Source organism: Oncorhynchus mykiss, chromosome 18, assembly GCF_057628025.1.
Source record: "Oncorhynchus mykiss isolate SJ-2025 chromosome 18, ASM5762802v1, whole genome shotgun sequence".
NCBI classification, from domain to species: Eukaryota; Metazoa; Chordata; class Actinopteri; order Salmoniformes; family Salmonidae; genus Oncorhynchus; species Oncorhynchus mykiss.
Window position 1 is genome coordinate 69,225,776 of NC_143039.1, and position 16,260 is coordinate 69,242,035.

Below are 16,260 nucleotides of genomic sequence, written 5' to 3' on the forward strand. Positions count from 1 at the left end.
GTCTAAATTTGGTGTCCCCATTTTGTGAGTTATTGGTTGGTGAGCAGACCCCAGACCTCACCATAAATGTCAATGGGTTCTATAACTGATTCAAGCATTTAGCCACATCCTAGGTTTTGGCCTTTCTAGGGAGTTTTTCCTAGCCACGGTGCTTCTACACCTGCATTGCTTGCTGTTTGGGGTTTTAGGCTGGGTTTCTGTACAGCACTTTGATATATCAGCTGATGTAAGAAGGGCTATATAAATTTGATTTGATAAATGGTATATGTCACGCCCTGACCTTAGAGCTTTTTATGTCTCTATTTTGGTTTGGTCAGGGTGTGATTTGGGTGGGCATTCTATGTTCATTTTTCTATGTTTTTGTATTTCTTTGTTTTGGCCGGGTACGGTTCTCAATCAGGGACAGCTGTCTATTGTTGTCTCTGATGGTGAACCATACTTAGGTAGCTTTTCCCACAGGGTTTTTGTGGGTAATTGTTTTCTGTATAGTTTAGTTTCCTTACAGAACTGTTCGTTTTCCTCTTTGTTATTTTGTTTTGATTTAATAAAATATCATGAACATGTACCACGCTACGCTTTGGTCCAGTCATTTACAGGAAGAGGAGCGTGACAGTATGTCAAATTTCATGTTCATTTTGATGGCGTAGAAGGCTCTCAGATTGTTTACAACTTTGAGGAAGTTACCTGTTGTGCTGATGTTTAGGCCGAGGTATGTATAGTTTTTGAGGGCTCTAGGGCAACGATGTCTAGATGGAATTTGTATTTGTGGTCCTAGCAACTGGACCTTTATTGGAACGCCATTATTTTTGTCTTACTGAGATTTACTGTCAGGACCCAGGTCTGACAGAATCTGTGCAGCTCTAGATGCTGCTGTAGGCCCTCCTTGGTTGGAGACAGAAGCGCCAGATCATCAGAAAACAGTAGGCATTTGACTTCAGATTCTAGTAGGGTGAGGCCGGGTGCTGCAGACTGTTCTAGTGCCCCTGCCAATTTGTTAATATACATTTGAAGTCGGAAGTTTACATACACCTTAGCCAAATACATTTTAAACTCCGTTTCACAATTCCTGACATTTAATCCTAGTAAAAATTCCCTGTTTTAGGTCAGTTAGGATCACCACTTTATTTTAAGAATGTGAAATGTCAGAATAGAGTGATTTATTTCAGCTTTTATTTCTATCATCACACTCCCAGTGGGTCAGAAGTTTACATACACTCAATTAGTATTTGGAAGCATTGTCTTTAAATTGTTTAACTTGGGTCAAACATTTCGGGTAGCCATCCACAAGCTTCCAACAATAAGTTGGGGGAATTTTGGCCAATTCCTCTTGACAGAGCTGGAGTAACTGAGACAGGTTTGTTGGCCTCCTTGCTCGCACATGCTTTTTCAGTTCTGCCCATATATTTTCTATAGGATTGAGGTCAGGGCTTTGTGATGGCCACTCCAATACCTTGACTTTGTTGTCCTTAAGCCATTTTGCCACAATTTTGGAAGTATGCTTGGGGTCATTGTCCATTTGGAAGACCCATTTGCGACAGAGCTTTAACGTCCTAACTGATGTCTTGAGATGTTGCTTCAATATATCCACATCATTTTCCTACCTCATGAGGCCATCTATTTTGTGAAGTGCACCAGTCCCTCCTGCAGCAAAGCACCCCCACAACATGATGCTGCCACCCCCGTGCTTCACGGTTGGGATGGTGTTCTTCGGCTTGCAAGCCTCCCCCTTTTTCCTCCAAACATAACAATGGATTAAAGGGCCAAACAGTTCTATTTTTGTTTCATCAGACCAGAGGACATTCCTCCAAAAAGTATGATCTTTGTCCCCATGTCTGGCTTTTTTATGGCGGTTTTGGAGCAGTGGCTTCTTCCTTGCTGAGCGGGCGTTCAGGTTATGTCGATATAGGACTCGTTTTACTGTGGATATAGATACTTTTGTATCTGTTTCCTCCAGCATCTTCACAAGGTCTTTTGCTGTTCTGGGATTGATTTGCACTTTTCGCACCAAAGTACGTTCATCTCTAGGAGACAGAACACATCTCCTTCCTGAGCGGTATGACGGCTACGTGGTGCCATAGTGTTTATACTTTTGTACTATTGTTTGTACAGATAAACATCTGAAGATACCACGTTCAGAAAATGCTCCCAAGGATGAACCAGACTTGTGGAGGTCTACAATTTTTTTCTGAGGTCTTGGATGATTTCTTTTGATTTTCCCATGATGTCAAGCAAAGAGGCACTGAGTTTGAAGGTAGGCCTTGAAATACATCCACAGGTACACCTCCAATTGACTCAAATTATGTCAATTAGCCCCTCAGAAGCTTCTAACGCCATGACATCATTTTCTGGAATTTGCCAAGCTGTTTAAAGGCACAGTCAAGTGTATGTAAACTTCTGACCTACTGAAATTGTGATATAGTGAATTATAAGTGAAATAATAGGTCTGTAAACAATTGTTGGAAAAATGACTTGTGTCATAACAGACTTTATAAATCTATTGTTTGTTAACAATAAATTTGTAGAGTGGTTGAAAAACAAGTTTAATTGACTCCAACCTAAGTGTATGTAAACTTCCGACTTCAACTGTATGTTGAAGAGCTCAAGCTGCATCCCTGTCTCACCCCACGGCCCTGTGGAAAGAAATGTTTTTGCCAATTTTAACCACACACACACACTTGTATCTGTACATTAATTTTATGATGTTGTATGTTTTTCCACCAACAATGCTTTCCCTCGATTTGAATAGCAGACCCTCATGCCTAATTGAGTCAAAAGCTTTTGCCTTTGTTTTTGTTTGTTTGTCAATTAGGTTGTGCAGTAGAGGTCGACCGATTAATCGGAATAGCCGATTAATTAGGGCCGATTTCAAGTTTTCATAGCAATCGGTAATCTGTATTTTTGGACAATTTTTTTTATATTTGCCAATTTTTATTTTTTTACACACCTTTATTTAACTAGGAAAGTCAGTTAAGAACACATTCTTATTTTCAATGACGGCCTAGGAACGGTGGGTTAACTGCCTTGTTCAGGGGCAGAATGACAGATTTTTACTTTGTCAGCTCGGGGATTTGTTTTTGCAATCTTCCGGTTACTAGTCAAACGCTCTAACCACCTGCATTACATTGCACTCCAGGAGGAACCTGCATGGCAGGCTGACTACCTGTTATGTGAGGGCAGCAAGAAACCAAGGTAAGTTGCTAGCTAGCATTAAACTTATCTTATAAAAAACAATCGATCTTAACATAATCACTAGTTAACTACACATGGTTGATGATATTACTAGTTTATCCAGCATGTCCTGCGTTGCATATAATCGATGCGGTGCCTGTTCATTTCTCATAGAATCACAAACGGGTGATTTAACAAGCGCATTTGCGAAAAAAGCACTGTCGTTGCACCAATGTACCTAACCATAAACATCAATGCCTTTCTTTAAAATCAATACACAAATATACATTTTTAAACCTGCATATTTAGTTAATATTGCCTGCTAACATGAATTTCTTATAATTAGGGAAATTGTGTCACTTCTCTTGCAGCAGTTTGGGCCACCTGGCTCATTGCGAACTGTGTGAAGTCCATTTATTCCTAAGAAAGGCCGTAATTAATTTGCCAGAATTTTACATAATTATGACATAACATTGAAGGTTGTACAATTTAACAGCAATACTTAGACTTATGGATGCCACCCATTCGATAAAATATGGAACGGTTCTGTATTTCACTGAAAGAAAAAATGTTTTGTTTTCGAAATTATATTTTCCGGATTCTACCATTTTAATGACCAAAGGCTCGTATTTCTGTGTGTTATTATGTTATAATTAAGTCTATGATTTGATAGAGCAGTCTGACTGAGCGGTGGTAGGCAGCAGCAGGCTCGTAAGCATTCATTCAAACAGCACTTTTGTGCGTTTCCCAGCAGCTATTGCACTGTTTATGACTTCAAGCCTATCAACTCCTGAGATTAGGCTGGTGTAACCGATGTGAAATGGCTAGCTAGTTAGCAGGGTGCGCGCTAATAGCGTTTCAAACGTCACTCGCTCTGAGACTTGGAGTAGTTGTTCTCCTTGCTCTGCATGGGTAACTCTGCTTCGAGGGTGGTTGTTGTCGATGTGTTCCTGGTTCGAGCCCAGGGAGGAGCGAGGAGAGGGACGGAAACTATACTGTTACACTAGCAATACTAAAGTGCCTATAAGAACATCCAATAGTCAAAAGGTATATGAAATATAAAATGGTATAGACAAAAATAGTCCTATAATAACTACAATCTAAAACTTATTACCTGGGAATATTGAAGACTCATGTTAAAAGGAACCACCAGCTTTCATATTTTCTGAGCAAGGAACTTAAACGTTAGCTTTTTTACATGGCACATATTGCACTTTTTCTTCTCCAACACGTTGTTTTTGCATTATTTAAACCAAATTGAACATGTTTCATTAATTATTAGAGGTTAAATAGATTTTTATGATGTATTATATTAAGTTAAAATAAGTGTTAATTCAGTATTGTTGTGATTGTCATTATTACAAATAATTAAATCGGTAATAGAGGCCGTTTAATCGGTATCAGCTTTTTTTGGTCCTCCAATTATCGGTATCTGCGTTGAAAAATCATAGTCGGTCGACCTCTATTGTGCAGTGTAAATACGTGGTCTGTTGTCCAGTAATTTGGTGAAAAGCCAATTTGACATTTGCTCACTTCATTGTTTTCACTGATGAAATGTACGCAGACACACACTCCTTACTCTCTCTCTCTCTCTCTCTGAGCGCACAAAGATCTTACAACCTCCTAAGCACATCTACAACAACTAGAATAAACATGTATACCCTCCTAATGAGCATGATTCACATAGGCAAAACGTTCTGCTACAGACTGGCGTAAACTGTAAGGTAGGCTAAAGGCCTAAATAATGTATATACCGTATTCTGACACTACCGTATTCTGACACTAATATTTCAGTGACATTTCCTGTTAAATTCAGGGGAAGGCAAAATATGTTAACTTTAACAAAGATGGATTCATCACTCATATAAATAACTTGTCAGTGGTGGTAAGCGATGGAGGTGTTTTGTTAGTTACTCTCCAACTGTGTGGGAATATGACAATGACAGTATTGCCACAGATACAGCTGTGTGGTGGTCAACTACGTATCAGATCCTAAGCTTCCTGAGGTTTCCTTCCATTCTTCTGTTATTCTACAATTTGTGCGTAGACACGAACAACAGACAATTCACTAAAATAATCTGGCCTGCAGAAGTGAGACTGCCTTATGCAATCATCCAAAACAGGAAATATTAGAGGGATAAAGTGTCTGCGTTACAAATATTCAACACTTTCTGACTGAGAAGGCCTTAAATGTTGAGATCGACTGCTTAAAACAAGATAATGTAAGTTATATGTTACAAAACACCAAATCTCTGCTACTTTGTTGACAAAATCCATTTGTGGACTACTGATTTAGAATTAGGAAGCAAAGTCTCCCTTTTAGATAGATAGAATTAAGGCCACTGCCACTCTGTCTTCCCCTTCATATGGGTTAAATCCAGAAACCAATCCAGCTACATCTACACAAACAATGATTACTTCCCTAATCTTTCGTCGCCCAGTTAATCTGTCAAATCCCCTCATTCGGAAATATTAGCAGCAGGGCAGGCTGCTGCTTGCTAAATTAAACTCTTACAGACATACATTTTGAGATGGTAAAATATATCAAAATGTATGTGCATGGCTCATACTAGGGGGATGATACACAGTTATTTTTGTCTTTATGCACACTCACAGGACCCTACACACTTACCCACACCGACACTCCAACACACATACAAACACTCACTCCATCATTGCTCACACACACACACAAATATGCACATACATTTACACCCACTCACATACAATCATCATACAGTGGGGCAAACAAGTATTTAGTCAGCCACCAATTGTGCAAGTTCTCCCACTTAAAAAGATGAGGCCTGTAATTTTCATCATAGGTACACTTCAACTATGACAGACAAAATGAGAAAAAAAAAGTGAGATAAACTTTTGTTATTGACCAAATACTTATTTTCCACCATAATTTGAAAATAAATTCATTAAAAATCCTACAATGTGATTTTCTGTATTTTTTTTCCTAATTTTGTCTGTCATAGTTGAAGTGTACCTATGATTAAAATTACAGGCCTCTCTCATCTTTTTAAGTGGAAGAACTTGCACAACTGGTGGCTGACTAAATACTTTTTTGCCCCACTGTATATGCTGTTGCTACTTTGTTAATCATATATCCTGTTGCCTAGTAATCTTACCTCGATACATATCTACCTCTATCGATCCAGTATCCCTGCACATGGTAAATATGGTGTTGAACTGACCCTGTATACAGTATGCTTATTTACTTTATTGTATTCTTTTTATTTTTATATCTTCTGTGTTTTGTTTCTACCGTGTTTAGTATTATATTGTTATTGATTACTGCAAAGGCATTTCACTATACTTGAGCATGTGACATTAAAACATGATATAGTTGGTCTGTGGATACCACAAAAACATACGCTAATAAGGTAAAAGGTTGAACCAATTCAAATGAGAGGGGATGCTACAGAAACTGAAGGATGGGTATTTCACTACTAGACGGTCACTGCGTAGGCCATCTTACTTTGGACTTAGCTACATTCATTAGGGATAGCTGCCAAGCATACTTGTGAAAACAAAAATAATGTATCATAATTGAAAAAATATCCTCTCAATCCTGAAAGACCCTGTCCTCGTTATATCTCTTAAACAGAAATGTATCTTGAAATAGTGAGAACACTGACATTACTTCCTGATGAAAGAGACAAATATTTCCCTTTTGTATCATATTTTGTCACTTTTCTTCTGAAAATAATTGTCATGCCATCTTATTGTCACACTTCATCTTCTGCCCATGCTGTCACGTCCACAATTGCTTGACTGTAGGCAACCACCCCTGGGGTATTTTGACTACACATACTAATAAAAACACAAACGCAAGCTTGTGCACCCACTATTACACAAACAAAAACAGAAGGTATACGGTTGTTTCGTTATGAGGTAGAGGCGTCCACAGAATCCGGTCACGCAGCCACTCCATTGTTGAAAACGTAAACAAACAATCTTCCTGTGTGGCTTAGCGGTGCTCGTGGCACGTGCATAGCAGCATGTAATATGTTTACACGCAATACCAGCTACACTGGCACGAGCATCTGGACAGTTTAAAAAGGACCTGTATATATTTAGGACCTGCATTTAATGTGGAATGCGTTGTAATATCCTGAGATCTACCAATAAATAAAACAAATACATCTCGACTTTCAAATATCTGACTGAGTGGAAGTTATAACATCAAAAATAGATACTATAAAAGGAATACAAAATGTGAAAAATATCGATATCACTGTAGTCAATGAAAGTACGATTTTATACAAACCAGAAACAAAAATAAAATGCAGACTTACAAAGAGTAAAGTTGTATAGAAATTACAACGTCATAATAATTATGATAACCATATTCATCGTTCTATTGTACGCAAAATAACTTACCTGTAAAGCTTGATTGTCCACTGGTGATCACCCACAACAAGTCCTTAAACACTCTTTAAATGGTTTGCAAATCGCCTCAGTACTATTTCTTCACTATAACAAAGATGTGGTTATTTACTACGTGCAACTGAAGCGCGGATGTATCGGACGTTTATAAAGACCTCAGACCAGCCTCTTTCCCCTTCTCCACTTGCTATTGGGCAATATCGCTGCATTTGGTAAAACAGCTACACAGTTTACAGCCGTTGCACGACAAATGGGATGACACAGATACTGCTGATTAAAGTGTGTCAATAGCACAGTTGTAGTGAAGTATTAGTACATTCACTTCTCACCTCTTAACTACATGTATATCTCCGGACATTTGTGCATTTATGTAGTGCAATTATTGCATTTACTCATTTTACAACGCGTGTAGAATCAGAGAGGGATCACTTTGATGTGAGTTTTTTTCGGGGAAGTTTGTTACTTTGTCAACAGTCCATTTTTTGTGGTTAGGTGATAATTACTGGGAAATTACTTGGGTACACTTTCACTAAACAGTGGCTGGGTGTGTTCTGGAATCTTGGCAAACCTGTCGTATTTATATGAGACCATGCCAAACAAATGAATCTGCTTTGAGTTTTAAGGGAAAGGGAGTCTGGGATGTATTTCTCACTCCCTCTATGACTTTGTCAACCCGCAAAGTGCAACTTTTAAGCTTTGGAAGAGGAGGAGGAGCAGGAGAATGCCTGCAACCTTGGGTTTGTATTCTCCAGAGTAGCTCAGAGATAAGTCTGTATGAAGGGAAGCCATGCCCCTTCCCTCAGCATTTCCAGATGGGATATTGGGGATCCTCTGCAGATGGAAAACACTATCTCTGTGTTGGTCAATCAAAACTAGAACCAATACTAACTCCAGTTTGACCTCTGGTCAAAAGTAGTCCACTACATAGGGAATAGGGTGCTGATTGGGAAGCAGGCATGATCTAGGGAGAGGTGCACTTGTACTTTTGTACTCTACTTGACTGGTTCATACTGTATGTGGTCAATAACATTTGTAGCTTCTTTGTCCTGATAGATCCTGTGTATACGACCATCCACACTTATTTGACAAATAACGCAAATGTGGTTTCGTCCATAAACTGTTGAATTGGAATGACTGTGTGTCTGTGTAAAGTCTCTGGGGCAATACAATGCCTTCACTGTGGTTTTGTAACTGTGAGGCCCTCAATAGGAACACGTGGAATACAATGGACGCGTTGGATAGAAAATATAACCATTATGCTAATCACCAAGTCACTAAATACTAGACCAATAATCTGAATAAGAGCCAATGACGATAGATTCCTTACAACATTGTAGTTTCCCCAGCCACATTCAAGTGTACTACAAATATAACTTCAGTGTTGAATAATGATGATTCTCAATAGATTTCATTTTTGATAATGTGAGTAGCTAATAGAAGTTTTAGGACTCTGTATTTGGGTCAAAGTGTCTCAACACTTGATAAGAATGGTGGACTTTTACCTGGCTGATTACAGTGTTTGTGAGAACATTCAGAAGACCTGTGTGTGTGTGTGCGTTGTATGTATGCATATGCAGCTGAAAGAGGGCCATGGACATGCCCTTGAAACCCACATACACTATCTGGTGTGTGACATGTACCAACAGTTACATGTCAGTGTGATATGTTAACCAGAGTCTGGGATAGTAGGACTTAGGTTATGTGGGGTGGTGTATATAACTTTTTGAACGGTCATTTATTTGATGTATTTATGAATTATTTTATTCATCATCATCATCATATTGTAGCGTATGGCGGGAAGTGAACCTGATCACTGGAGTGAAAGGTAAACACCCTAGTCTCATAGAGGATCAGTCTGTTTGAACTGTGAACACACTGGGTTCATTCATTCCTATACTGCCTTGATCTTCACTGCAAATGCACTACATGTCCTCTTTGTCCCACCTCACCTCACCTCTCTCTGTAATGAGATGAAATATCTGTTGGATATGTAAGTTAACCTTTCTCCCCTCACCCCAGGTTCCTGGGAGATAAGGAAACAGGTTAACCTTTCTCCCCTCACCCCAGGCTCCTGTGAGATAAGGAAACAGGTTAACCTTTCTCCCCTCACCCCAGGTTCCTGGGAGATAAGGAAACAGGTTAAACTTTCTCCCCTCATCCCAGGTTCCTGGGAGATAGGGAAACCGGTTAGAGTAGAGAGAACCTTTCTTCCTCATCCCAGGCTCCTAGGAGATAGGGAAACAGGTTTGAGTAGAGAGAACCTTTCTCCCCTCACTCCAAGCTCCTGGGAGATAGGGAAACAGGTTTGAGTAGAGAGAACATGTAGGTCTTTAGTCTGTAGTACACTCTTAGAAAAAAAGGTGCTAAAAAAAAAGCAACTTACAGTAGTGTGTGCATAAGCCAGTCACAATGTCATCAGGATGTCAGTTTAGCCTGGATCAAACCAGCCATCAGCATTAAGAGGTAGAGTGATGCAACTGGGGTGTTACAATGGCGAGGGCTTGTGACTCAGACACTTGTGACATGACAGTTACAATAGATTGCATCGTAAAAGCTGGCAAGGCCAATGGTGATAAGATAACTAATTTAGTGAAACTCTTTCCTTTGATGGTACTTAGCATTTCCACAAGAACACAGAGACATCCAACATAAACAACCAGAGAAGGTGATTTTAGGGATGATGACAGAGCAGTCTCTATTATTGTGCCATAGAAAACACATTTCCCCTTCACCTTATAAATTATGAATAGTGCCTCATAGACAATTCACTGTGCAGTATGATGTTCAACTGTAATCTCTACAAACGGATCAGCAGTTGCAACACAACATGACAGCAACATGGTAGCAACACAACATGGCAGCAGCTTAACATGGTAGCAGCACAAAACAGGGTACAAACATTATTGGGCACAGACAACAGCACAAAGGGCAAGAAGGTAGAGACAACAATACATCACGCAAAGCAGATGAGTGTCCATGATTGAATCTTTGAATGAAGAGATTGAGATAAAACTGTCCAGTTTAAGTGTTTGTTGTAGCTAGTTCCAGCTGCAGCGAACTGAAAAAAACGAACGACCCAGGGATGTGTGTGCTTTGGGGACCTTTAACAGAATGTGACTGGCAGAACAGGTGTTGTATGTGGAGGATGAGGGCTGCAGGAGGTATCTCAGATAGGGGGGAGTGAGGCCTAAGAGGGTTTTATAAATAAGCATCAACCAGTGATTCTTGCGACGGGTATACAGAGATGACCAGTTTACAGAGGAGTATAGAGTGCAGTGATGTGTCCTATAAGGAGCATTGGTGGCAATTCTGATGGCCGAATGGTAAAGACCATCTAGCTGCTCGAGAGCACCCTTACCTGCCGACCTATAAATTACGTCTCCGTAATCTAGCATGGGTAGTATGTTCATCTGTATCAGGGTTAGTTTGGCAGCTGGGGTGAAAGAGGAGCGATTACGATGGAGGAAACCAAGTCTAGATTTAACTTTAGCCTGTAGCTTTGATATGTGCTAAGAGAAGGACAGTGTACCGTCTAGCCATACTCCCAAGTACTTGAATGAGGAGACTACATCAAGCTCTAAACCCTCAGAGGTAGTAATTACACCTGTGGGGAGAGGGGCATTATTCTTACCAAACCACATTACCTTTGTTTTGGAGGTGTTCAGAACAAGTTTAAGGGCAGAGAAAGCTTGTTGGACACTAAGAAGGCTTTGTTGTAATGTGTTAAACACAAAATCAGGGGAGGGGCCAGCTGAGTATAAGACTGTATCATCTGCATATAAATGGATGAGAGAGCTTCCTACTGCCTGAGCTATGTTGTTATCAATATAAATTGAGAAGAGCGTTGGGCCCAGGATCAAGCTGTTCTGACCAATGTTCTGACTTTATACACTGCACTCTTTGAGAGAGGTAGTTAGCAAACTTGGCCAAAGACCCCTCAGAGACCCCAATACTCATTGGCTGGCCCACAAGAATGGAATGGTCTACTGTATCAAAAGCTTTGGTAAAGTCAATAAAAATAGCAGCACAACTTTGCTTAGAATCAATGGTGACATCATTGAGAACCTTTAAGTTTGCAGTGACACATCCATAACCTAAGCGGAAATCAGATTGGATACCAAAGAGAATACTATAGACATCAAGAAAGCCAGTCAGTTGATTATTGACAAGTTTTTCCAACACGTTTGATAAACAGGGCAAAATAGAAATGGTCCTATAACAGTTATGATCAGCTTGATCTCCCCCTTTAAATAAAGGATGCATCATGGCTGCCTTCCAAGCAACGGGAACCTCCCCAGAAAGTAGAGGCAGGCTTGGCGATTATAGAGGGAGCAACCTTAAAGAAGAAACGGTTTAAACTATCCGACCCTGATGTTTAATGGGGTTCAAATTTAAGAATCTCTTTTAGCACCTCAGAACCAGTGACCGCCTGCAAGGAGAAACTTTGTAGAGGGGCAGAGGAAAAGAGGGAGGAGCTGTGGGGTTAGTAGCATTAGAAGGGGTGGGAAATGAGGAAATGTTGGACGGGCAAGGAGGCATGGCAGAGTCAAATAGGAATTCTGACTTAATGAAGTGGTGATAAAAGAGCTTAGCCATGTGCTTCTAGTCAGTAACAACCACATCATCAACTTTAAGGGACATGGGCAGCTGTGAGGAGGAGGGTTTATTCTCCAGGTCTTTAACCGTTTTCCAGAACTTCTTGGGGTTAGACCCACAGAGAGAGAACTGCTCCTTAAAGTAACTAACTTTGGCCTTCCCGATAGCCTGAGTGCACTTATTTCTCATTTGCCTGAACGAGAGCCAGTCAGCCTGAATATGTGTGTGCCGAGCCTTTCACCAAATGCAATTCTTGAGGTGGAGTAACTCTGCAAGGTCACGTTCGAACCAGGAGCTGAACCTGTTTTTAGTTATCATTTTTTTATGGGGGTGTGTTTGTTAACAATATCACTGAAGATATTAAAAGAGAAGGTCCAAGTGTCTTCGACAGAGGGGTCAAGCTGATTCTATACCAGATCATGAAGGAAGGCTTGCTCATTAAAGTTTTTTAGCAAGCGTCTATGAAAAATCAGGACAGGTCGTTTCACTGAGCAGCCATTATGAACACAGGCTGTGTTCCCAGTGATCACTAAGGTCATTAGAGAAAACACCAGACTGATCCCTATCAGGATTATTTGTGAGGATAACATCGAGGAGAGTAGCCTATTCTGGGTGTTTGGAGTCATATCTTGTGGGATTGGTAATAATCTGAGAAAGATTTAGGGAGTCCCATTGCTTTAGGACTTGGTCAGGTGCTTTAAGCATGTCCCAGTTTAGGTCACCAAGGACAAATTCAAACTTAGTGTAAGGGGCCAGGAGAGAGCTTAGGGCAGGTAGGGTACAGGCCGGTGCTGATGGAGGACGATAACACCCAGCAACAGTCAACGAAGAACTAATTGAAAGTTTAATGTTTAAAACCAGCAAATCAAATTGTTTGGAGACAGACTTGTTGGAGACAACCGAGCACTGAAGGTGTTCCTTGGTAAAGATTGCCACTCTCCCACCTTTAGAAGATCTGTCTTGCCGAAAAAGGTTATAACCAGAAAGGTTAAAATCAGTTGTCAAAACACTCTTCCTTAACTACGTCTCAGTAATGACCAACACATCTGGATTGGAGCTGTGAACACACACTTTCAATTGATCCATTTTAGGTAATAAGCTTCTAGTGTTAACATGCAGATAAACCAGGCTTTTACGAGAGCAGAAATCAGTGTAGCAGATATCAGAGCACAAGTGAGAATTGGGGCTAGCAACAGTAGATGGGCCAGGGTGTACATGCAAATTTCCAGATATTATCAACAGTAATACAATCAAGGCACGGCAGAGGACAGGGAGAGCTCTGCAGTGTTGATTTATGACATTTGAATGTGCATTAGATGGCAACAATATCATATTATACAACAATTTCATCAGGTAACAAAAGCCAGCAAGAGGTGGTTAGAATAGGATGGGAGGCCAAAAGTCTGTGTAACCAATAGAGAGTCAGAGTCCCGAGTGTGGGAACAAACACACTGTCCCACGGTTGGGTAAACAAGAAAGTTCATAGTCAACAAAGCATTCAGGAGGCATGAGGCAAATAGCAAAATGCACAACAAAAATATATATATATATATATTTCAAATATATATAACGACTTGGGGCTAGCCATTGTAAGTTCAGAGTCACTCATCCCAACAGTGCCTGTGTGCCGGAGGCGAGTGAAAGCTGGGGAGAGAGGGGGGGCGTGTGGTGGGGGTACCTATACCAGACAGGGGGAGACAGGCCAGGGCAGACGGTGAACAGAGAGGGGGGTGTGTGGTGGGGGTACCTGTACCAGACAGGGAGACAACCAGGGCAGACGGTGAACAGATCGCCAGGTGGAATTTAAGCAAGCAGGCAACGGGAGTAGGTGTCATACCCACTTGGAAGAAACTTTTATTTCTGGAGGCAGAACTATGTAGGGAATAGGATGCTAGTAGTGCACTATGTAGGGTGCCAGTAGTGCACTATGTAGGGTGCCAGTAGTGCACTATGTAGGGTGCAAGTAGTGCACTATGTAGGGCATAGGGTGCCAGTAGTGCACTATGTAGGGCATAGGGTGCCAGTAGTGCACTTTGTAGGGCATAGGGTGCCAGTAGTGCACTATGTAGGGCATAGGGTGCCAGTAGTGCACTATGTAGGGCATAGGGTGCCAGTAGTGCACTATGTAGGGAATAGGGTGCCAGTAGTGCACTATGTAGGGCATAGGGTGCCAGTAGTGCACTATGTAGGGCATAGGGTGCCAGTAGTGCACTTTGTAGGGCATAGGGTGCCAGTAGTGCACTTTGTAGGGAATAGGGTGCCAGTAGGTAAGCAAACAGATTATGCAATAGATTTGGCCAGATGTAGGTCACATCTAACTAGTGTTGTAAATGATGTACCAGGCAAAGCATGGCCAAAACCATGTCCTTTTGTCAAAGATCAGGACGTGTGAATCATGTATTGAGGGAAGTCTGAAATAACCTTTTGATTTGCGCAATATGGCCTAATCATTTCACTATAACCGTCCTACTGATTTGTGAACAACTATGAGCAGGACATGACCTGTGTGTGTGGGTGTAAACCAAACTAAATATATGAGGTAAATAGGTTGTCAGTGGTGGTCTATATGGCTAATACACACATACCTAGACCACAGGAGGCTGGTGAGGGGAGGAGAGCTCCTAATAATGGCTGGAATGGAGTAAATTGAAGGGTACCAAACACATGGAAACCATGTATTTGATGAGTTCGATACCGTTCCATTTTTATCTTTCCAGCCATTACTATGAGCCTATCCTCCCCAATTAAGGTGCCACCAGCCTCCTGTGACCTAGATGGACCTGCATTTGACATTGATTCCTTGAATAAAGCTCTAGCTATGATTAAAAGGATAACACTAGCTAGGCTAGAAGCCAATTCCCTATTTTCTTTTAGATTTATGCTCGTAAGTTACTGAATGGCTAACCTTGCTTGTTATTTTCATGTATGACTGTAGTATCATTAAACCGTATCGAACTTTAAAGACAATGTTTATCTAGATAGGGGTATCGTGTGTCAAAGAACTAAAACACACACACACACACCGCCTGCTGAAATGTATGTCTTGTTTAGTTGAGCATTGTCACCTCTTGTGTATCCTCTTTAACAGTGTGTTAACATGCAGAGGTCTGAGTAATTACATCACATTTGAGATTAGATTTTCAGTTATCAATGAGACCTATTGTGAGATTCCGGTTTTGTGCCCAAGCACTGGTGTGTCAGCATCGTCTGCATCCCAAATGGCAACCTATTATTCCTCATGTAGTGCACTAAATGGGCCCTTGTCAAAAGTAGTGCACTAAATAGGCAATAGAGTGCTATTTGGGACACATTATCACATTTCTAGATCAAAAATGCCAGTCTGGTGACATTCTGCAGCAAGTAGGACTGATGACTCAGTATGGTCAGAACAGTCCACCAACAAAGGCCCTTTCGTTTTCAGCCAACAGAATCAGATCAATATGTTGGTATGAAACAGAGTTAGAACACATGGTCAAGGGGGGGGGGGGGGGGGGGGGCATGCTCAATTTAGACTCTCCACTGAAATATAATGTATTTTTTCAAGACTAACCTGGGTCCGGGAAACCAATATATCGGTTCACCAATACATCTGTATCACCAGATAGTTATCGATATTTGATAAATAGTATGAAATACACCAACAACAAAAAAATCAACTTTATTATTACTGTTAGGAGGCTTAAACAGGAGGTTACCACAGGGATAGCGGGAAGTCGCTATCTCAGCAAAACCTCTCACAGACCTAGCCTGGTTCCAAATCGGCATGTGCTTCAGGGAAGAGAACAGAGCTGTGAAGGAGTGAATCCTGAAAAACACTGAGAACTGAGTGGCAGGTGAGGATTTGTGGTTAGGAGGGGGTTTATTATTATATTTGTATTATAAAAAGATAGTGTGTCAATATAGATACAGAGCTATGCTGGGCTGTGCTAGTCTAGGATGGGCTGAGCATAGCTATCCTATGCTGTGCTGGACTGTGTTAGTCTAGGATGTGCTGGGTAGATCTATGCTATGCTGGACTGTGCTAGTCTAGGATGTGCACAGATATACTGTGTTTAGGGCCCTCCCTGTCCTGTTTCAATTAAAGGGACAGGACCCATGTAA

The 16,260-nt window shown here is 40.9% G+C and overlaps 1 protein-coding gene across 1 annotated transcript in view; it reads right to left on the reverse strand.

The window, feature by feature from the left end:
• The window catches only part of LOC110496659 (protein NDRG1), a 34,742-nt gene extending 26,908 nt beyond the window's left edge, over nt 1–7,834 (reverse strand). The window contains exon 1 of the mRNA XM_036953443.2: nt 7,558–7,834. The gene's annotated coding sequence lies outside the window, so the exon portion shown is untranslated. The remainder of the gene's footprint in view (nt 1–7,557) is intronic.
• Between the last annotated feature and the right edge of the window lie 8,426 nt (nt 7,835–16,260).